Below are 23,858 nucleotides of genomic sequence, written 5' to 3' on the forward strand. Positions count from 1 at the left end.
AATTAAAAGGAATGGGGCTGTGTCCATGCTGGGTTTGGCATGAGCTTTCCCGTTATCTCTGCATTGCTGGAACTTCACTTTTACATGTTCTCTGCCTAATGTTATTGAGCTGGCAGCTCATTCACCACAAGACATGTCCTTTCCATTTCTAACTCTCATAGCACTACCTCTTTTTTTCTCCTTCCTTGGCTGTGAAAGGCTTTTCTGTGCGCTAATAAAAATGTAGTGACTTTGGTGTCTATAAAAATCGCCTCTAACGAAGTTAGAACTTCTGTCAGCAAGACTATTGTCATGGCAGAGGCAAGCAAGACCTCTGTTCTGTAGTTCCATCTCCATCATATGTCCACAGGTAATACATATGCATGCAGGAGACAAAATGTGTGCCTAAGGGAAAATCTTCCCTGCAGTCCTTAGTTATACACATAGTCCACTTCTAGCCATCATCTCTCCTGTCACGGTCCTGACCTTGCAGGTCTGTGTTGAGATAACTGTTTTGTAATTGGTTCTTGTTCGTGCAGAACTACAATCTGTGTAAGAAAATGTTAGTTTGGAATCCAGCTTTGATTGGAAAGAGTCTTACAGGCAAGACTTCTAACCTAGATGTTGTGCAAGTCTTTCAAAAGTGAGGTTTGAAAGGAGAAAAAAAAGAAGATGATTATTTTGGTTTTGATGCTGAAGGAAAGCAGCATTTCTTCTAATTGGTTCATACTTGGGATCTTCATCAGCATAGCATCAGTTTCCCTGTGACTTTTTTGCATCTGTTCCACTGCTACTTGTAAAATGCTCTAATTGTACAGATAATTTGAGTCCGTGTGGGATGTGAGGTGCCATCGCCCTAAGTCATAGCACTAGCTTGGCCATAGTGCCATGACTGCCTTATTTTGGGAAGGTGTGGTCTTCTGCCCAACTCCATTTTCCCCTGTAGGCAGTGCCACAGCTGTGTCAGAGACTAACTCTTAACATTAATGTTTAAGGAAAATGAAACTAAATGGGAGAGCTTTTCTGTAATCCAAACATACTTGATGTGCTCTTATCTCCACATCAGGATACATTTTCCATTCTCCTTTTGGGGTTCTCAACGTTGGATCAAAATAAACTGTAAGCATTCTACTGCTGACTGCCTGCATGGAGGTAACCTGGGGGATTTCACTACATCTACACAGATTATCGTGTTTTTTCTTGTTGGCTGCACATAATGTTCCCCCAAATACTTAATACTTAAATGCTGCGTCCTGTCAAAGTCTGGACTTCTGTGCAGAGCTGAATAGTGTGAGTACAAGGTGCTGCCAAGTAAGAGTGGGTAGTGTTTGTGCAGGTGTCAACACGTGCACAGAATACAGAGTAGAGGATGTCTGGGTGAGGTTACAGATGATCCTTTTTTGGTGTTAACAAACAGGTTGGATGGGATTGGCAGTGGCAACCAGTAGTACTTGTAAAGAACATCTGGCATCTTTGTATTTATGCCTTTTGTGCTTTGCAAATTTCTGAGCACGGAGTAATTTGTTAATCTTGTTGGTCAGTATTGCCTGATTTTTTTTTTCCTCATGGTGGATCTCTGATATGACAAATTACTGGTGACAATCTGAGACATCTTTAAGAAGCAAGCACTATGAAGTGTTTCTCACTTATAGTCAAAGGACTCCTGGTGCTCTGTTAAGTCGTTAGGAGCTGGTGATGCAAGTAATATCACTAGCCGAAATATGAGCAATGTGTGCAGTAAGAGGAATCAAATTGCTCTCTGTAGAACTCCTTCTCATCCAGTTTGCCAGCCCTAGGGTGAAAGATACATCCCTCATGATTTTCTGTGCCTGTGCATTTTCTCTCCCCAGATTTAATGCTTCCTTTTAATTTTCTTCAGACTTTGCCTATAGCTTGTTGATTTTTAAGCAAAAAGAGCATGCTGCTCTAAACCAATGCCTTCTTTCTTTACGTGCTTTCCTTTTCCGTGAATTCATCTGAAAAACTTTGTCTGCAACTGGAAAGATACTTTAGATTTTGTGAGCTGGACATCAAATTCATGGTGGAAGTTCCAGTTGCTGAGGTGTCAGGTATGGACCAGTCTGATAGCCTTCTATGATACCATGACTGGCTGTATAGATGAGGGGAGAGCAGTGGATGTTGTCTACCTCTACTTGAGCAAGACTTTTGAAACTGTATCCCACAATATGCTCATAGGTAAGCTTTGGAAGTGTGGCGTAGATGAGTGGACAGTGAGATGACAGAACTGGCTGGATGGCAGAGCTCAGAGCATTGTGATCAGTGGTGCAGAGTCTAGCTAGAAGCATGTGGCCAGTGGTGTTCCCCAGGGGTTGGTACTCAGTCCAGTCTTGTTCAATATATTAATAAGTGACCTGGATGAGGGAACAGAGTGTATCCTCGGTGAGTTTGCTGATGATATAAACTTGGGAGGAGTGGCTGATAACACTTGAAAGCTGACCTGTCAATCAGTGAGACGTGGACAGGCTGGAAAGTTGGGTGGAGAGGAACCTAATGAAGTTCAAAAAAGGCAAGTGTAGGGTTCTGCACCTCGTGAGGAAAAACCCCATGCACTAATACAGTTTAGGGCTTTCACTGTCTGGAAAGCAACTCTGCTGAGGAGGATCTGGAAGTCCTGGTAGATAACAAGTTGATGATGAGCCAGCAATGTGTCTCTGTGGCCAAGAAGGCCAATAGTGTCCTGGGGTGCATTGAGAAGAATGTAGCAAGCAGGTTAAGGGAGCCCAGCCCAGAAGGCCAACTGTATCCTGGGCTGCATCAAAAGAAGTGTGGCCAGCTGGTTGAGGGAAACAATTCTGGCCCTCTATTCCTCTCTTGTGAGACCTCATCTGGAGTGTTGTGTCCAGTTCTGGAAACCTCAACCTAAGAAAGACATGGAGCTGTTGGAACCGGTTCAGAGGAGGGCTACAAGGATGATCAGAGGTCTGGAGCACCTCTGCTATGAGGACAGGCTGAGAGAGTTAGAGTTGTTCAGCCTGGTGAAGGCTTCAAGGAGACCTTGTAGCGACCTTCCAGTACCTGAAAAAAACCCCAGGGGGGACTTTTAACATAGGACAAGGGGGAGTGGGTTAAACTGGAGAGGGGCAGATTTAGACTAGACATAAGGAGGAATTTCTTCACTATGAGAGTGGTGAAGCACTGGCAGAGGTTGCCCAGAGAAGTTGTGGATGCCCCATCCCTGGAGGTGTTCAAGGCCAGGTTGGATGGGGCCTTGGGCAGTGTGATCCAGTGGGAGGTGTCCCTGCCCGTGGCAGGGGGCCTGGAACTAGGTGGTCTTTAAGGGCCCTTCCAACCCAAACCATTCTATGATTCTATGATATCATGTGCTATCATGTGCTGGGTGATCGCGAATTGCACAGAGCTGTATAGGGATGTCTTTAAAAACAACAGCTTTGGCAAAAGGCTCCTTGGTGAGAGAAAAGTTAATGTCTTATTTCAATTAAAGCAAGCACTTACATGTAAGGGAAAATGGCTGGATCTGTTTTACAATTATATTAAAAGGCATTTGGGTGTCAGTAAAATAAACAAGGAAGAGCAGCAGTGTATTTATCCAGCAGAAACACAGCTAAAGACTTCAAAGCTCTATAAGATGAAAAGAGTGTGTGCAACAAGGATTTCTGTTCTGGTTTAAATGATCGATTTATTAATCTTTCACCATTACTGAGGGTGGTGTTCTTTAAATATCATAGGATATGTCAAGCTTTTGATCTTTTTTTTTTTCTTCTGGATTTGGGTAATAAAAATTTAGTCTGATATGCAAAAATGTGTCCCATTTTCATCATCCAATGTGTGATTTTTACCTTATATCTCAGTAAAACTGGCAGAGAATCATATCCAACAAGGTAGAAAGTTGAAAGCTGATTGAAAGATTCAGGGGTCTTGTTCCAAGTGTGGTGTTTGCTTGCTTGGATATACTGATTTTGGAAACAAATCAAGGGATTTAAAGTAGTTTTTACCTGTCACAGAATTGGTTAATGTTTTTTGTTCCCAAATCTTTCACTTGCCTTCTTTAACGTTTGCAAATTTAATTATTAGTTTGCAGATTGCATCTTAGGCAGAAAAACATGTTATATAACTGGAACGCACCAGGTGCAACGAACTTGCCTGTTTCAAGATGTGGTAATAAATATGCCTGAAAATGAAGTCTAATAATGACCAGTTTATCTATTTTAGATGTAAGCAATGTGATGATAAGGCTAGTCTGTCTTACAACAGATTGTAACACTTGAACAATTTCTGCTTTGGACCAAATGTGTGACATCTACACAGATATTTTTTTTTTTAAGCTTACCTTAAGCAAGAAGTATGGTCACATTAATTGCTGTAGCATTTAACATAACAGATTTGCCTGACTACTGTGTTGTTACTAGCTATAAAAAAACTAGTTTCCAAAGGGATTAGTAAATACCAGCTTCAATGGTCTTAAAAACATCTTTATATGGACTACAAGGTCATATTCAATTTAATAATTTTTAATGTGTCTCCTGAAGTCATGTTCTAGGACTATCTAGGTTTTTGGTACAATTAGGCCTTCGATCAGGGATAAAACCCAACAGCTTCCACTTTATAGAAGAGCACTTTCTACAGTTACATATTATGTGAGCACAAGTAGCCATGGACTTGGTTTCTTGTGGCTTTTTGGTCTTTTTAGTTCAACCACGAATAGCTGTTCACAATGACTCCTACGCATAACAGCTGTATTTTATTTTCAGGTCCTTCCAGGAGTTTCTTACTCTCCCTCTTTTGAGGGTGGGCTGGTTAAGCCCTGCGCCTCAGCTGGCTTTGGACGGGCCATGCAAGTGGCTTTCCCTTGCTGCCCATTCCTAGCCTCTTGGGCTGTGTATCGCGCAGGGACCTCAGCAGCTCAGTCTACAGATCTGTCAGATCTCGTTGAACTTGGCCAATCAGTTTAGAAGTTATCAGAGTGAAGTTTAAGCACCAGTATAACTGCATAAGCCCCATTTCCCTTGAAAAGCTCAACACAACCCTTTACTTGTGCTGATATCAGTAGTTGTGTATGTATGTGTGAAGCACTGTGCATGTGTGAAGAGGAAGTTGTGCGGATCCGAGCTTACATTGACCATCAGCATCCATCCTGGGATGGATAACGCAGGTTGTAGTCGAACAAGATACTTGCAAGTGAAAAAGTATCCTGTTTGCTAACTGATTTTAATGAGACTTCGATGAATCTTTAATGAATCCTTACTTTGAAGAAAAGTTTTCTATTTTGGAAGGATACCCAGGCATTTTAATTTATGTATCTGTAGAAGGGATATAAAGTGATCTATGAGAAGAAAAGAGGCTTCTGAATTGAGCAAAGTGACTGAAAAGTGCCTGTCTGTAAAATCCTATAGCATTTGTTGGTTTGATATTGCTTAAGTCATAAAAATTCTCATCAGATCACAACATTATTAGAAGAAATATTTTTCAACTATCTTAAATGGCTGAACTGGTACAAATCAGGCATCTATCTGAAATTTCTCATCCCTTTTGTAGGCAGCTGCTGCTTCCTCTCTTGTGACAAATGAAGCTTTGCTTTTCTCCTACAAAATGTGGGAGGGCTTTCCTCATTAGAGGTGGCAAAAGGGCCTTGGGCTATGGGCTGAGCAGTCCCAAAAGAGGAAACCACCACACCTGTAGAGAAGCTGGTCCCTGTCTGTGTCCCACTATCCACAAGCTCTTCTTGTCACCCTCTCTGCCTGCCGATCAGGCAATAGCAGTAAATTTGCCACTCCGGTTACTAGAGTGAGAGTGGTGATATTGGTAGCCATAGGTGAATAGAATCAGAATCATAGAATAGTTAGGGTTGGAAGGGACCTTAAAGATCATCTAGTTCCAACCCCCGTGCCGTGGGCAGGGACACCTCCCACTGGATCAGGCTGCTCAAGGCCCCATCCAACCTGGCCTTGAACCCCTCTAGGGATGTGGTGTAGCCACAACCTCCCTGGGCAATCTGTTCCAGTGCCTCACCACTCTCATGGTGAAGAAATTCTTCCTACTGTCTAGTCTAAATCTGCGCCTCTTCAGTTTATACCCATTCCCCCTTGTCCTATCCCCACAAACTTTTATGAATAGCCGCTTTCCAGCTTGCTTGTAGCACCTTTCAGGTAATGGAAGGTCACTATAAGGTCTCCTCTGAGCCTTCTCCAGGCTGAACAAGCCCAACTCTCTTAGCTTGTTCTCGTATGGGAGATGCTCCAGCCTTCCGATCATCTTTGTGGCCCTTCACTGGACCCGTTCCAACAGCTCCATCTCCTTCTTACGTTGAGGATTCCAGAAGTGGGCACAGTATTCCAGATGAGGTCTCACAAGAGAAGAATAAAGAGGCAGAATCAGTTCCCTCGACCTGCTGGCCACGCTTCTTTTGATGCAGCCCAGGATACATTTGGCCTTCTGGGCTGCGAGTGCACATTGCTGGCTGATGTCAAGCTTTTCATTGACCCACACTCCAAAGTCCTTTTCTGCAGGAAAAGTCATAAAAAGAGATTTCCCTATGAAGATGGCAGCTCCTCTTGACAGGAAACATGAGCTGCTTCATCATTCACAATTGCCTGGCAATGTAAACATAAGGCTAGGAGGGAATCCTGTGTCTAAATTGGGATTTGGTAGATCTGGATAAATGCTTTGAGCAGGTCCTTGTGTCCCTGAGCTTCACTCTTCCAGTGCAATAAGCAGCGAATCTGTCTCTGTTGTATTTTCAGAGTGCAATCTCCTTAGAACAGATGCTGTCTGTCATATGCCTTTAAAGTCCTTTGTGTGCTCAGTGCAGCCTGTGCTCAGCAGGTCCTTGATATCATTTGGAGAATCTAAGTATAATTGCCTGATTATTATATCAATTATGGAGAAAATAGTACATGATTAGGCCATTAAAAGTTTTTGTACTGAGTAACTGGATTAAGATTGCTCTGACAATTCAAATTCTTACTATCTCTTGAGAGCTCAAATTTCCGAAGTTTTTAGTAAAGCAGATTTTATCGTATGAATCCATGTAGACTGCCGTGCTGGCAGTATTTTGAAGTTGTATAGGAAGCTCAGATATCCTCTCTCAGAGCTAGAGAGTGGAAATCGGTGGCACAATGGAATTCCCTGCTAAGTGTACCCAACACAGAGAGGTGATCGTGGCTTTCTTTTCTACTTGCCAAACAGCAAAGATGTGATGAATGCTCCTAGCCTTATAATCCTTCCCATCAGACAAGGTTGTTTTCTGTAGTTTCTTCTTAGCTCCCGCCTTTAATTTCTTATGTCTCTTAATTCTGTAATTAGCTCGTCACGTTATTTCAACAGTAATCTGTGCTCTTTTTCAGCCTTCTTCCTTGGTTGTTCTTTGAATTTTAAGCAGGGTAATGACCAAAACTCTTGTTTTGCTTATGGAAGTATCAGAGCTTTTCATGTGAAACTAGCTTTTCTATTTTTTTTCATTTTCTGTAACCTCAGTCTTGGAAATAGTTGAATCCCTTGAGCAAAAGCTTCCTAAAAAAGATCCTATTAGTCAGACAGCTAACATCAGGAACATTTAGCCTGAATTGTTCAAAGTTATCCTGAAGCAGACTATTACAATGGAAAATGTTAAGTGGCCTCCGCATAAATGCGGCTACTTGTGCTGCCATTAATAACCTTGACCTTGTAGAGAATGTTCTTGTGCTCGCTAAATTAGATTAAACAATAAATTTTCTCCATCTTTAACATCTATCAGAGTTAATATTTCTGGGCTTTAAGCCTGCTGCCACTAAAGCCAGTGGTAGAACGCTTTGATTCTGTGTGAACGTGGACTTTTCAGGAATGATGTCAGAATTTCAGACTGTTGAAATCTATAAGCATTAAAAATACAAGACTTATAGCCATTATAAGGCAAAACTGAAGTGAATGGCTTTCAGACCACACTTAAGTGTGAACATAGATGTGTATGGCATTTCAGTCAGTTTTAACGTTAGCTTGTAAAAATCTTTTAAGTATGTTAAGAACACAGGAGTCCCCATAGCTTCTGGTAAAATTGCATTTTTAATATTGTAGAAAAAAAAATCATGTGATGAAGGGTTCAATTCCGTTTTTCTGAGTGCTTCATATATATGAAGGATTACAACTCTCAGGAGAGCGTAATATAATATCAAAGTTCATATTGGTATTTAATATTTTATCATTGTAGTTCTACTAGAAGCCTCTGCCCCTTATTCCATAATCTGCAGACATGCTGTGTGTTATTAAGATTTAAACAGCTTTTACCACTCACTAGCAAGAAAGGCATTCCAAGAATATTGTCTACATTGCTTGTTAACAAACATGTTAATATAAGCTGCTGCCCTTTTCAACTGGTGATCGCAGCCTGGTGCCACTATCAAATAGCAGGTAAACAAGCAGCATCCCAGGATCTCAGCTGGTGTATTGCCGCTCAGGCATAGTAATATGTGCTGTACTCCTGAATACAGGTGAGACATTTATAGATGTAAAATACTGAGCTATTTTGTCCTGTGGTTTTTAAGTGCTAGGCATTTTTTGTGTCTCCATGAAAGTCTAGATTATCTTCAATACTGTTTCATGTTGGTTTTGTGTTCCCAGAGGCTTTTTACAGAGCTAAATACTGCTGTACCATGGCATAGGCAGAGCTGGCTTTGGGAGCAAGTAGTTCGATAGGACGAGTCTTTGTCTGAGATAACTCACCTTGCTGGACTGCTGTGATATCTCAGCTAGCTGGAATATTTTCACGCTGCTCTCCTGTACATAGCATAGACAGCATTCAGTCTGAGATCCTGCAGGCAAAATGCACTGTATCTGCGAGCTGAACCATTCTGCTCAGCCTGTGCTTTGCTCCACACAACATTCCTGGGAGTAGAGTGGGAGGCGAGAGGCTTCAGTACATCTGGGCTGGGAAGTCTTCCTCCGCAGTTTGAAAGTGAGAGGTGGTGTGACTGAAGTCAAGAGTTTAATTGACTGTACTTGGAGAGCAGGAACCTATTCCAGCAGAGGAGAGCTGATGTCCTGGAAAATGTGCAGGGACAGGAGTAACATCCAACCCCCAAAAGACATATTATCCACACACTCACATCCGTTGTACAGAGAATTCATAGAGGGTGCTCATACTGCAAAGAGATCAGATCAGGTACAAATGAGCATCTCTCTTTTGGAGTGCTCTGCTGAGCTAAACGGGAGAGCCTCTCTGAATCTTGTTTGTGTCTGATTTTAATAGCAGCCTCTCATCTTGGTGTGCGGGACTTAAATGGTGCACATCACATTAGTGCTAATGGAGTTACGCACCTGAAGTCCTGTGCATGGAGATGAGACTATAAATCTAGGGTTACAACCTCATTAAAGTTGTTTATTTCATGTGTAATAGCCCTTTTGCCACCCGGATACCTTAATTCATTTTTTTATTTGTCCCTTTGAATGAAGTCTCCTCATCTCAAGATCACAACTGCCTCTTTTGGGCCGTGCCCTGAGGTGACCACTCATACTTTTCTCCATCTCTATTGCTCAGTATAGCAAAAAAAAAGCCAAGAGTCATCTCCCAAGAGTTATTGGGAGCCTGATACAGAGAAATTAGTATTTTTTGAACCTTTTAGGTGTTGCCGATTACTGTGTTGGTTTTCATTACAAACGCTGGAAGGCAGTGCTAGGCTATGCGGTTTCTCGGCACTATTTGCCATTGCTTTTGGAAACCAGGCTGTATTCAGCAACCCCACTGACAAGTGTGGGGTAAGCGGGGTGCGGCAGCAGCTTTACGCTGGAGAAGATGCAAGTGTGCATCAAGGAATGAGCTGCTGTGGCACGTGGGGTCTGAGGAAGAGACACTTTAAATAAAAGCAGGGGAAAAAGAGAAGGTGAGACATTCAGGAGAGGACTGGGACTTGCAGAAAGGAAGAATGCTTACTTTCCTGAAGAACAAGTGCCAACGACTGGTGGGAGAAAAAAAATTGGCTTCCCCAAGTGTCAAAAGTGTGCTGAAGTCAGGCAGTTTACAAGAGAGTGGTTTTTGAAGGGATGGAGTGTTCTGATGGCACCAGGCAGAGGAGACGTCTGCTCCAGTCCCATGTGGCAAGAAACTTCTGACAAATATCCCATCTCTTCTATGAAGATGGATGCCTTGATCAGCTGTCTTGTGGTCCTTTCAGCCCTGAATCCTGTTTGTCTCTGAAGGGTGATATATAAAGGGATAACAGAGCTTTTTCAAATCCATCATAATTAGCAGATGATAAAAATGCAAGGATGCTTTATTCTAATGGCCTTTGTTTTGAACTTCTTATTTTTTTTTCAGCAAGGGTGATTTTGTCTCTACTGGCCATGAAAAGCTTTGCCATGTCTGAGACAAGACTTTCAACAATGGTTAATAAACTGAATGCCCATCACAGGTTGTCTTAAAAAGTCTGGTTTGCCATTAAGTGGAGCCTGAACACTATAAATGGTGATAACAAAGTTAATGCTTATTTAAGAATATTGGTCTTTTCTGGCATGGAAGGGTTGGAAAACCTGCTTTAGGTCCATGCTTCTAGATTTGGATTTTCACAAATGTTGTGCTTTCAACAAGGGGACACGGAGATTACAGGGAGGACTGGGGGGAAGAAAGTGTGTGCGCTCTGGCCAGCCTGGTATGTCGGGGGGCAGCAGAGATAGGGCTGCAGGGTCCTGCTCGGAAATGAGTTACGTTTCAAAAAAAAACAGGTAGGAAGATGATAATTCAGAGGACAAGCAAAGGGTGCATCACTTAGGAGTGTTTTGGAGGAGAAGAAGAAAGAAGAGGAATGAAAAAGGTGCGGAGCTATTTACTTACCCTAGGAAATCAGATGACTTGAAGAAATGCCCATATGTGAGGAAGACAGATGGAAATGTGGATTTTTCATATTGTTGAGTGGGAGGAGTGCTACATGGATGAAGCTGAAAGTAGGTAGAAAAATCACAAATGTGAACAGACTGCAGCCAGTGATAAGCAGTCTGTTGCAACCAGTCGGACAGTGTTGGTAAGCTGGGAAGAGAAAGTAGAGATTTTTGCTGAGGCAATGCTAAACGGAAATGAAATTGGTGGAATAGGAAATCTTTTCCTAGGTTTTAGTAATTTTCTTTCTAGATGACACTTTCTCCTGGACAACTGAAGTGTGTCCTTTGCAGTTAGATCTGCAAAACTAGAGCCCAAACCCTTCACCAAGGACTCTGTGTTTATTGCATCCCCCTGTGGTGTCCAGTGATTGCAGATTCTGCTTGTGTGTGTGGGTCTTTTTCTGAATAAGCTTTGGCATTGCAGAGCTTTCACTTTACTTCTGCACTCGATTTTCAATATGCAACTCACTGAGTCAATTTGCAAGACTAGTTATGGTTTGAAGCACCTCATTTGGAGATGGATCCAGATGAGACAGCAGCAGGTATTGAATTCTGTGTTGTGCATAGAAATAAAAAGCACAACAAAGCTTTACCTTGTTCTTTCCATTTGTATTTTATTTTCTTATTAATGTAAGTGAGTAAGATGCTGGTTGTCCCAAAGTACCTTATTCACCTGAGGATATATGGTACCCTGGGCAACTGCACCTATGGAAGCCAACTTAGAGTTGCTTTAAATTCATTTGAAGACTTGGTTATTTGAGATAGCTCAGATTTCAAACGTGCTGAATGTTTTTCTCTGCTCCACTGTGATAAAAGTATGCCTGCCTTTGGCACATGTTCAAGCTATGACATCACAAACTCAGTTATTGTCCAGGCACAGCTCTCCCTCTCCCCATCAATAACTGACCCCATCTCTTCTCAGCCATCCCTTGGTGCCCCACTGGCAAGGCAAGTAGCTATGCTGGCCTTGCAGTCATTTAATTTGTGCAAGCGTAGGGAGAGTGAGGACCCTTCAGTCAAGGACTTTTCAGAGAAACTGCTGGCTCTACCCATTTTGTGATAATCACAGATATTTATCTATTAAAAGAAACAAATACAGACACTGTCAGTTTATACTAACTTTTTGTTCTTCTGCACTGATTTGGTTTGTTGTTGTGGAGCTGTTTAGTTTTTTGTTGTTTTTAAGGGTTTTTATTTTTTACCAAATCTGCACAAAGCAGGGACAGTAAAAATCAGGACATATTATTTTAACATCTGGCTCTGAGTTGTGTTTGACACTGGCAGAGAATAAATAAAGGAACTTTATTTTTTCTTTGTGGAAAGATGTATTTTTTTTTTCTGGGCATTTAGGTGTGTACTGTGCTTTGTAGAAAGTATATCCCGTAATTCCTCATGAAACTTTCCTAATTGTGGGCTGGGTAGCATAAATGTTTAGCAATCGACTTGGCAGGCAAGTGCTGCCAGGAGCAACCACCCAGGGAGTACCCTACCACCTACTTCTCGACCAGATCCAGTAGTACTGGTACCACTGAGATCCTGGCTGCCGTGCCACCTGGATTGCCAGCTGCTGGCCTGGGCAAGCCCTTTGATGAGGCCACACAAGCTGGCTTTCATCTAAAGGCTACCATGTACAAAAGGCTCCTGCTTATTATTCACCCATGGTGCGATCCATCTCAGATGGCTTCTGCTGCCTATATTGGACCTCATTGTCTGGGCACTTCTCAGTGAAGTGTGCGATGGTCATCAGGCGCCATCATCTACGTTCAGATGAGCTGTTTGTGACCTGAGCTGTGCTGACTGCAGAGGAGACATGGGATTACCTGCTTAGGTGAACACAGACTGTCAGTCAAATGGATACAGCCTTTAGTATATCCAGTAAGATCACGGTAAGGTTGGGGGTCCCACCTGGTTTCTCTTTGCTCATTCATATCTTCCATATGCCCTTTCTGTGTAGACTCATCTCTTCATCCTGGGCGTATGCTAATCTGAATTTTCACCTGGAAATGCAAATAGAGAGAACCTGCATATGAGGAGTGTCCTCACTGATCTGTGCCATCCTCAGCTGCATCTACCAGCAGGTGCTTTGCATATGCGCTCCTGCGTGCTCTGAAAATTGAGTCCCCACTGACAATCAAGCTTTGAAACATGGTACGTGACCATCCTAGGGAGAGAATAGAGAATAGTATCATGTTGATGACTTTGTCGGTATTTTTGTATAGCTGCAAATATTTTCTATCAAGTTTTATTAAGTGAGACCCACATACTTCATCCAGCTGTGACTGTGCGGTCTGTTCCTACATAGCTGTTCACCCCGCCCTTGCTCAGCAACACTTCACAGTCATGCTGTGGTGCAGATGAAGAATTCGGGTTTGAAGCTGGCAATCTGATTCCCATTAAAGCTCTATGGAAATTTGCCACACACCTGCCTAGGAAGCTGGAATAAATAATTCAGTGCTGCACGGTGATACCTAATGGCAAGCGGATAACTTGAATGACCTTGTACCGAGTTAAGCTCATCAGCATTCTGTCCTTTCATGAGAAGAGAAGGTAAAAAAATCCCTAAGACAGATGTAGGAAGGTTAAAAAGGGCTGCGGACTTTCTCTCTGTTGGAATGTATTTTCAGCCCTTCCAAAAGGAAGGGACTGACATCTGGTGCAGCTGGAGAACGTAGCATTGAGAGCAAAGTATGAGACCCAGTGGCGCTCACTGGGGACAGTCAGCAGTAATGAGAACATGGTCCAGTTAATTGCTACATGTTGATAACCATGCAAGGCAAAAAAAAAAAAAAGAACATATATATCTTTGTGTCTGATTCTCATTTTCGGAAATACCTCTGGACTTCAGGACCAAGAGTCATAAGTAGAATTTGGACTCTCAGTTGTCTGGATCTCTTTTGTAAGGAAGGCCACCTTCATTATTTGTATTTATTCACCATTAACTGTGGGAGCAACTTTCCTACAGGCATGACTGATTTCCACTCACTTGGGTGCAGTTACAGAAAGTTATTTTGAGAGGTAGGTATGCTGGAGCTGTGGGCAGAAACTGGAGTTAAAGTCAGCGTCAGATCTAACTGCTGTTGTTCATTTCATATTTTATAGCTGTAAAATGCAAGGCATCTCCTATGAGTTGAAGGCATCGTGTTTCTCTTTTGGAGTTCATAAGCTAATCTATGAGAAAATAATCTTTACAAATACAGATTTAGATAAATAGATTTGCCTAAAATCATGTTAACTCTTTGTGACATCTTCTAATTACCATTGTTTCTTATTTGTAGAAGTGAAATAATTCCTGCTTCCGGGCTGCTGGTGATCTGTAAATTACATTGGAGACAATGTTTTTTTTTATTCAGCAGGAATAATGAACAAAGTCAAATGCATGGTGCAGCCTCTGAAAAAAGATAATCTTATCTTGCTGAATATATGAACACATTACAAATGTAGTAACTTTAAGAACTGAAGGCTTTGACTCCAGGCTCATGGGCTTCAGTGACAACTCTCTCCCTCCTGCCTTGTTGCCAAGCCTCCACCTGCATCCAAAGCACAGCACATCACTATTGTTCATTGTCACCAGAAGCTAAAACTCTATCAGCTGCATAGAGACACCCGTTAATCCTTCCCAACACTTTTATCTACAAACTTTCCATTGCAGGCCTGATCTTGAATAGGACGAAAGAAATAATCGATCTTGGATGGCATCAGGTATACCAACCCAAGATGAAAAGGTGACTTATTGCAATGTTGGCTGCCCTACCCTGGAAGTGGTGGACTCCTGTCCCCGCTGGACGGCCCCAGGACCCTTGCAGGCAGCGAGCCCCTGGGGGGAAGAATAAACTGTAGCTACAAACATAGCCATGCTTTTGAAGCAAGCAGGAAAAGAGTTATAGATGCAGACAGGGAGAAGACTTGCTGCACAGGAACATGTCATTCTCATGTAGTCACTTTCCAGTGCTGTAAACTCTCTGGTCTGACGTAAATAATATCAGTGAATTAAACAGAAGTGGTTTCTACTATTACATAGTTATTGTAATTATTTCCAAGTTGTACGGCAAAGAGATTTTTCCGGCATGTCTGTGTGCTCAGAGGCAAACTGTAGGTAGGTCTGTGTGCTCAATTTCAACATTTAATCTTGGGACAAGTAGGTTAACAAGTACTCTCTAAATGACATTACAGTATATTGTGTTTACGATGTCAAACTAAGGCCATTCTGATTTTTTGACTACTATAAAACACCCCATATACTGTAGTAGGAAATAGTCACTTTTTTACGTATGATGTGCCAGGTTGGTATAGCGAGACAGTTTTGGTACATTTCCAAAGAAACTAGACTTCTGGGATTTTTTTATTTCATTCCGCCCAATGCAATCTGATCTACTGCTGGTCCCATGTGAAGTCAGTTTATGTACCTTTGGCCACACAACCCCACATGATTACTAGCTGACTTTCTTGGCTCTTAGAAAAACTGTCAGGCAATTTTTTGATGTTAGTCCCAAACAAGGAGAAACAGGGAGCTTGCTGGTCCTGGTTCAGCACAAAAATAGTAGAGAAAAAAAGTACATCTTTTGTTTAAATGAAGGGTCATTTTGGGGGAAACAAACAAACAAACAAAAACGCAAAACCAAAAACCCCAGAACTACTTTTTTCTTCTGTCTGAGCAATCATAAGATTTCTTTACTGGGGAGTAACAAGATTCTCATATCCCTAGCTGGAAAATGGAACGGCTCTTGAAACAGAAAAATCTGCTTTACTAATAAAATCTATTAATCAGCTAAACATGCATACCAAATAACTCCTAGCAGGTCATGCTAACTGCTTACTGGAAACCTGTGGGGTCAAAAGAACCTGAAAATATTTTTACATGTTATTATTTCACAGAATCACTGAATGACCTGACTTGGAAGGGAACCACAAGGATCATTGAATTCAATTCCTGCCCTGCGTAGGACAACCTCAAAATTTACACCACACACCTGAGGGGGTTGTCCAGAAGATTCTCGAATATTGTTAGGCTTGATGCCATGACTGCTTCCCTGGGGAGCTGTTCCAGTGCTCCACCACCCTCTGGGTGAAGAACATTTTCCTAATATCCAACCTAACTCTTTCTCAACTTTTGCTTTCATTTGGTGATGTCAGGATGCCAAATTTATAAATAATGTGTCCTTTCACCTTTTATTGAGCTACTAGATAAGCTGCATCCCTCTGGTTGCAGCTGCCATGTATCTCCATTGCACTGGAGACCATTCAGGGTTAGGCATCTTTTGCCCTGCTCCTGGCCAGGTGACCACAGGTGGGTTGAGCCCAGGGTGGGTAGGTGAAGCAGCATCGCTGCTGAAGCAGTGACGTGGGATCCAGTCTTGCCCTGACTAATGCTACTGACCAGGGAGTTGAGGAGCAAGGTGGGGAAAAGTTTTGAGGAAACATGACTAAAGATGCAGATTTGCAGGTTGGACCTACTTCAGTTGCTGGCTGGGGAAAATCCTGTTGGTAATTTCTGGGAGATGGACAGTTGGGAGATGGACAGTTGGGAGGAGGTGGCACATTCCTGACTACAGTGGAAGAAGGTGCAGGCTGTGGGAGCCAAAGTCACATCTCTGCACTATTTCACAAAAGCTAAATGAGTGTTTCTCAATCTTGTAGAATCAAAGGATCTACAAGCCTTTTTGATCTGAGCACCAGCCGCCAGAGAGCAAACAGTGCCTCTGGGCAGGCACTGACATAAGCGCCTGCCAACTGCGTGGGATGGTGTGTATGTTGTTTTGGTTTAGTTTCTTAATTATTTTTCTGCAATTGGTTCACAGACCACCTTCTGGTGCCTTACAGATTTTGGGTTGCCCATAGGCCCCATGGAGCAATGCTGAGCTGGATGAATATTACTTATGAACTTAGGCTGCACTGGAGGCATTTAGATGAATGAATTGTGTGCTGTTACATATATTCCCTGAAATAATCACCTCCGTCTCAAGTACTTTGATATTGATAAGTAACTGAAGTTGAATCTGTGGTTCCTCTCTAGTCCTGCACACCTTGTTTTGCAATTATCCAGCTTCACTGGTTTCCTCGTATTGGCTTATATGTAGCAATTATTTCTTCGCAATGATCTACATTAATTCAGACATTGCATCCAAAGGTCTAATCTAATCTGTGCATTTCAGGTGAAACATTAGAAACCTCCTGACATCTGTAATAATTTTTCTGTATTAAATGAAGGGTTTTTTTAATTTAGCATTGGAAAAATGCACTTAAATAATATGAGCCAGATTCAAAGTGGCTGCAGATAGGAAACTGGAAGGTAGACGCTCTCTTTTTAGCTAAAAATAAATTTTCACGGATCTGGACTTCAAGGCCAGCTGAGTGTGGTCGTGGTTTGCTGAGCTTGCTGCTTCACAGGAAACGTGAGGTCCCTCCTGGGGATGGATGAAACTCTGTCAGGAGACTGGCAAGCATCTGTGTGACTTTGTCCTGGGGAAAACCGTGTGCTACTGCTGCTGCCCTGTACCCCCATTAATTGGGGTCCTTCTGGGGGAAGTTGGTTCCCGTTGTGTCAAATCAGTGAGAGCTCGTGGACACTTGAGTCAGTAGTTTTAGCTGCTTGTCAGCAGCTTAAACAGAAAATCCTGTCTTCCCTTGAGAAGAAGTCATCAAATGCACTGGGGATCTGGCAGGAGAAGGCATGGCTAGGGCAGAGCATGAGAATTGCCCAATTTACATCACTGCATTAACCACCACGAACTCCTGTGACCAAGGCCTTGGGCAAACACTAAGAAAAAGCTCCTCTTTCCTCAAAAATGCATTTCGTGCCCATGTCTAATGCACTGCTTGCGGCTTCAGGCTAAGACCTGGTGGTCTTGTAGCAGTGATGGGTTTCCCCTCCCCACATCCATTTCCATGTGGACCAGTCCCCAGTGAAGAGGAGGTGCAGGTAGGCCAGGAAAGGTGGGTAATGATATGGTAATGATAATGAAAAGTAAATAAATATGTGTGAAAACGGTAATTAATGAGCAAGTTACGACTTAGCAGCCTAGCTTTTAATCTGTTTGCTCAGGACAGTTTTTTCAGGAGTGCCTGATAGGCTGTAATGCTTGATCACTTGTGTACATACGTCTCGTTCTTCAGGTAACTTAGCTGAACTGATAAATTTGGCTACACTGCAGTAGAGCTTAACCCTGCTTGTGAATAGCCATTGTAAAAACATCTGGGTTATGAGCTGCGTTTTAAACATTGATGTCATGGCTGGTTTTGTTGCTGGAACACTGGAAGAAACAAGGCAACAGGATTATATAGTCCTCCAAGTCTGTTTCGCTTGTTCCTAATTTTAGGGTGCTATTTTTTCGGTCATAAATAGCATTGTTTTAATTTTCTTTTAATTTTGTTTTCTGCTTTAGATGTCAGATCTGGTTTATATACCCAGTGTAAACACACATTCCTTAAAATAGAAGGATCCTGCTATTTTGCCTCAGGCCCCTTGCAACCCATTCCTAGTTATAGCAGCAGCAAATCTACTCACAGACCAATATCATTCTGCCCTGCCAAGTACATGACCCGTAGGGGTGTTGGAGCAGGCTCTCCTCATACCCTGCCTGCCCTTCTGTCCTTTAGCTAAGGAAAACGAAATCTTTCCTCACAAATGAGAAATTATGACTTTTTTTGGTCAATGGAGAGGATGGGGAGCGGAAACCTCCTCACCTGTCCTCTAGGAATGTGGACTGTCCTCTATTCACTTGGAAAAGGGATGGTGCAGCAATTTTCTTGTGTGGCTCTTGGTGCTGATTATTTTCTTTAAGCGTCATTTCCTGTGGATGCAGGAGAATCTCAAGTTTAATTTTGTATTAGAGGAAGGTAATTTTCTAAGCATTGCTCTAAGTTTGTTGAAGAAAAACTTGAGAGAAAATCTTTATGACTCAAAACGCTAAAGGTGAACAAGAAGAAACCCACAGGATACTATTAGGAAGACAAACAAACAAGCTAACCAACCTAACAAATAAAGACCATCTGTCTCAGTTTCTCATCAGGGCTGGCAGTGCTGTAGATGTCTGTCTGTCACACTGGTGTTGTCAATACTCCCTCTGTTCCTCCTCCTCCTCCTTGTCTTCTAATTTTGTGAACGACATTTTTATAAATGCTTCTTCTTGGATGTGTTTGTCATTGGTGATGGGAGAGATCAGGAGAAATGACACCATGCGGTCCACTCTGGGCTTGGTTGTGTTTTTCGGTGCGTTTCTTGCTTGCTGACCATGCTGCGTGCCTCCCTGACTGCGTGTGTTCTGGGTCAGCAGATGTCAGCAGCTTGGGAGGGTGCCAGGTCCTCGTAAGGCTGATCTGCTTGGTCAGGACACATCTACAAATATGCCTTACATTGATCCAAGTGCCCTCTTCCCTGGCAGAGCTGACATTCTTCGGACCTCCCAGGATGTCCCCTCTCCTGGTTTTTGTCTTTTCTTCCATCATTTTCCATTCTCTTTTTCTGCTAGAAGAGCTCAAGACTGAGCTGGAAATGGAGATATTCTGGCTGTATTAAGAGGATCTGGTACTGTTATTTACATTCCCCATGATTTCTGTTCTAATGGCCATTGCAGCTCATGGTTTATTTCAGTCTGACATTTGACAATTCATTTAAGAATAATGAATGCTTAATTTAAAACTTTGCCTGAAAATATTCATAAGGCTTATGTTAGGAGTTGCCAAACTCATAACCCCATAGAGGGGAAGTTGCTGCCACGTCCCCATGCCCGACCAGCAGCGAGACCGAGCACGAGTTCCCAGCAGGAGCATATGTGCCCACCCGTACAGAGTGTACACCTATGTGCATGGCATAAGAGTAACACAAATTAAAGTAGATAGAAATACACAAACACAGATGGCACAAATGACCTAATCCTATCCTCTTCTCTGGCTCAACAGGATGGAGATCAGTTAGTAGGAATATATAGATGTTCATATATACAAGGGGGATCCCTCCAGCAGCTGGGCTTGGACTGGTTTTCAGTCTCCCCACTTGCTGGCATCGACACAAATGAGGTCTCGAGGCCACAGTCCCACCCTAGTTGCTGCATTCACACCATATTATGCACTCAAGAGACCCTCACTCCAAGAAAAGAGTTAGAAATGGAGTTGTTTAAGAAGATAAGACAGGCTGCTGCATGGCCAGACAAACATATAGACCAGATACCTTTTTATGTGCAGCTGCCCTCTTTTATGTCTTTTCCCATCTATTTTCCCACGTTTCTTCCTCCCCAAACCACATTAGTCCCCCATTTCCCAGCCTTTGACTCCTTCCTTAAACATCCCTTACTAAGTCTCACACAATTCCAAAACACTCTTCTTCCATCTCCCATAATGAGTCCTATCCTCCAGAGCCGCCCCTCCCCCCAGTCTGTGCAGTGTCTCAGAGTTACCCCCAGGAACTGGTGGTGCTGAGTCTCACCCAACCCATCGGGTTGGTGCTCTCCTGGGACAGCTCAATGGGGACTGGAACATGATTTTGTGTCTCTGACTGGGGCACTGAGGCTTCTCCACTGCCTCTGCTCTTCTGAGGGTGTGGAGGTGAGCCTTTTATCGTATAACTTAACAGGTTATTTCTGGAATAAGAATTTGTCTAGAAACACTAGAGATTACCCCTAGGTCAGCTACAACTTAGGCATGTTCAGAAATGCCTGACTGACTTAGTAGCTTCGTGTCCTTCCTTGATACTTAGGAACATAAAACTCATAAAAAAATGGTTGCTGTTCGTGATCCCAGGTTGCTTTCAAACAGGGGCTGAGGTTTTCCTCTGCAATATTTACTCCTACTTTGACTAGTAAAGCCCAAGTAATAGATTTTATACTATGAAAACTGCTCCAAATACAACAATTTATAGTGAATCTGCAGCACATATTTTAGAAAGATAGAGACTTTGAGTCAGGACTGGATAAATAATGGAAAATGCATCACACCATTTAACAAGTTGTTCCAATAGCAACTTTGTTCTAACAGAAAGTGATTTGTCAAAAGCTACTGTCTAAAGCCTAATTTAAATGGGTTGCACTGATTGACAGAGCTGTAGTCAACAACTTTCAACACAGAAATAAGCAGGATATTTTCTTCCCTGTGTGCTTGTTAGATTAAAGAGCTCTCAAGGATCAGAAGACATGTCTCTGTCTAAGGAACAGAGGCATCTGTGAATGGTAGGGGTGTAATTTCCTACCCACCTCCAATTACACTCTCTTGTGATCCATCTGTCTGGGAAGCTATCAGGTATTGTGTTTTATAATTACTGCTTGTTAAAAAATATCATCTTTGTTGGAAGATTAAAAAAGGAAATCTCAAAAGACCATCAAAAATGAAAGCAAAGGTACTTTAAAAAAAAACCTTTTAATGAGAAAGATTAAAAACGGGAACACTTTACACAAGGATTCGGATCGAAAAAAACTCAAACAACACATGTAGAGCAATTCAATGATAAAAAAATGCACGTACTTATGAAAAGGTTTTCTGTCAAGAAAGTGCATTAGAATATTTAGATGAAGATGTCTCAGTGTAATTGCAGGATTGTATCGAGGGGTGTCCTTTGCCTGTTCTGGTGCAAGACTGAACTCTGAGCTTGATCTTCAAGGTAACAGCTGTGCTCAACTCCCTCTATCTGGGAGCAAAGTGGTACATCTAATGGACAGGAAAGATGGATGTATTTGCTAATGGCATCTAGGTCTCCTTAAATAAGTGCCTGATTTCCCTGTAGACCTGAATTTAGACAGCAACAGCAGATGCCACACAGCCCCAGTTTTCCATTCAGCCACATGAGAGAGGATATTGCTAGGCCACTTTGAAACTACACACTTGGACATCTTTCCAACAGAAAGAAAAGGTTGTGACTGAGTTAACACATCTGGACCTAGGACCTGGAAACACTTCCTAGGCCTCCGTTATAAATATAGCCAGGACTCACACTCTGGAGGTCTCTGAGGCCACTTCATTTCCATAATGAATAAATAAGGAGTTAGGAGAACCATTACTTTAAGAATTAGAGGAGTATTAATTAGATGGATTTTATCCCACTTGGACCAGTCTTCACCCCAGTGCCACTGTGAACTGTTTAAGCAGGAAAGAGCACTACTGGGTAGAAGGGACTGAAAACTCATGCATAATGCTAATGATTGCAATGGCACAACTCTGTATATATGCAGATTTAACAACAGAATTTAGCTGGTATTTCTTGATGAGATTATGGCTTTTTGATACATACTGCATTCTTTGTCCTTGATTCAATATCACTATTTGCTTCTATGGAAAACTAGATGTTCCCATGTGTCTGAGAAAACTAATTCAGTTGATACTGTCTGCTCTTTCCAGCTTTTTCCTGGTTGCTTCCTGTCCTCCCTTCTTGGCTCGCGGTCACCCAGATTATCACCCAGTCATCTACAGTTGCAGAATTGCATCACTTGCCTGTGTGACCTCTGTTGCAGGAACTGATCTATCTACACCAATAACAGCCTGAAAAGCCACCTAAATCCAGCTGGTCTTGCCCCTTCCTGCAGTTGTACACGCCAAGGATGCTTGTTGGGGCAAGCAAGCTCCCTCCTCATGAACTGGTATATAGCGACATACTGGAAGGTGTTGAGCTGACCTATGCTGCAGTGATACAGGGAGCTGGATTTATGCAATCAAAAGTGGGAGGCAAGAAAGGGAAATGACCAATTGTAGTTCATTGCCATAGACTAACTGTGATTTTGGAACTAAGGCCATAATACTCGAAGCTGTATTTATCTGGCATGGTGCTTTCAATGAAGCCACGCCGTTTTCTGTGGACTAACAATGTGGCTTAATAAATGCGTGGCTGTTCCTTCCTCTGAAGATGGTCAACATGGGAAGGAGAAAGTGGGGTGGATTTTCAGACCAGAGTTCATTGTGGCTAGTCAGCATTAGAAAGAATAACCTTAGGCCTCTATAGGCCGGGAAAGAGTTAAAAAGCAGAATTCCACTTTGGATATCGAAGGGAATCATGACTTTTACTACATCCCTCTGCCCAGCAAGTATAGTAACAAACTGGGTGGATGAGGATCTCTCTCTGTTTGTAGAGACCGAAAATTATGGTATTTGCACAGCAATAAACTGCTGTGGGAATAAAAACAGCTCTCAGATGTTTACTGTTGGCAAACAGGGGGATCCTGAAAAAAGGATCACGTAAGGATTTATGTTTTGTGGTGGAGACACTGACAGTAAAATATATTTTTTTTAAAAGCCAATATTCTTACCTGATGCTGTGGACAGGCTCTGATTCTTCATGGTTTCACCTCACTGGACTATATTTCATACACTTTGCAGAGGCAGTAGACTTTGCAGAATGAGAGCATGACATCTTCTCCCATCCTCTGCCCTGCAGGCTTGTTAAAAGGTGGAAAATAAGTGCACCTGGAAAGTGACTGGCTAAATTACTTAGGAGTCAAAGAAGTGTGTGTGTGTGTGTGTGTGGTTAAAGTACAGTTTGTGGGTTACTCTAGCTAGTATCTCAAATCACTCATCCCATGGAGGTACGATGGGGTAACCTGAAGAGTACTCTACTTTTAGTCAAACTCAGGTGTTGCTTCTGGGGATGCCTGTGCACTGAATGAACTGTTTTTCCTAAGGAAAATCTGTAATTAAAATACTTTTTAAGCTTTCCCGTATGTACCTTGAGTCCTTGGGGAACCTCTAGAGGCAAGTGTCTGACCATAAAACTCATGGGATTTCCTCCACTGGGTCACACACACGTATTTTTTCCAGGGCCATATGTGTCTTTTTCCGGTAAAAATGATTTGAGCCTGGGCTGTCAGGGGGATGATTTGAGTGGAAGAGGCACACTGCTCTGTGAGGATTCTGGGCATGATGTGGCCCATAGCTGCTGAGTCTTTCTGGTGGTCAGGGTTCCCGAGGAGGGGCTGTAAGACCTCCCTGTGGCAGTGGCTGAAAGTGGAGGGGGAATTTCTGCATCCAGAAAGGAGCCAGCTTCGCATAAGGAAATAATCTCACATGACAGTGTGATGAATTTGTGTGCATGTATACCCTCACTCGCTGCTGGAGGCAGTCCAAGCTACGTGTCTGTGTGCCATAGG

Source organism: Cuculus canorus, chromosome 2 (genome assembly GCF_017976375.1).
Source record: "Cuculus canorus isolate bCucCan1 chromosome 2, bCucCan1.pri, whole genome shotgun sequence".
In the NCBI taxonomy this organism is placed as follows: Eukaryota; Metazoa; Chordata; class Aves; order Cuculiformes; family Cuculidae; genus Cuculus; species Cuculus canorus.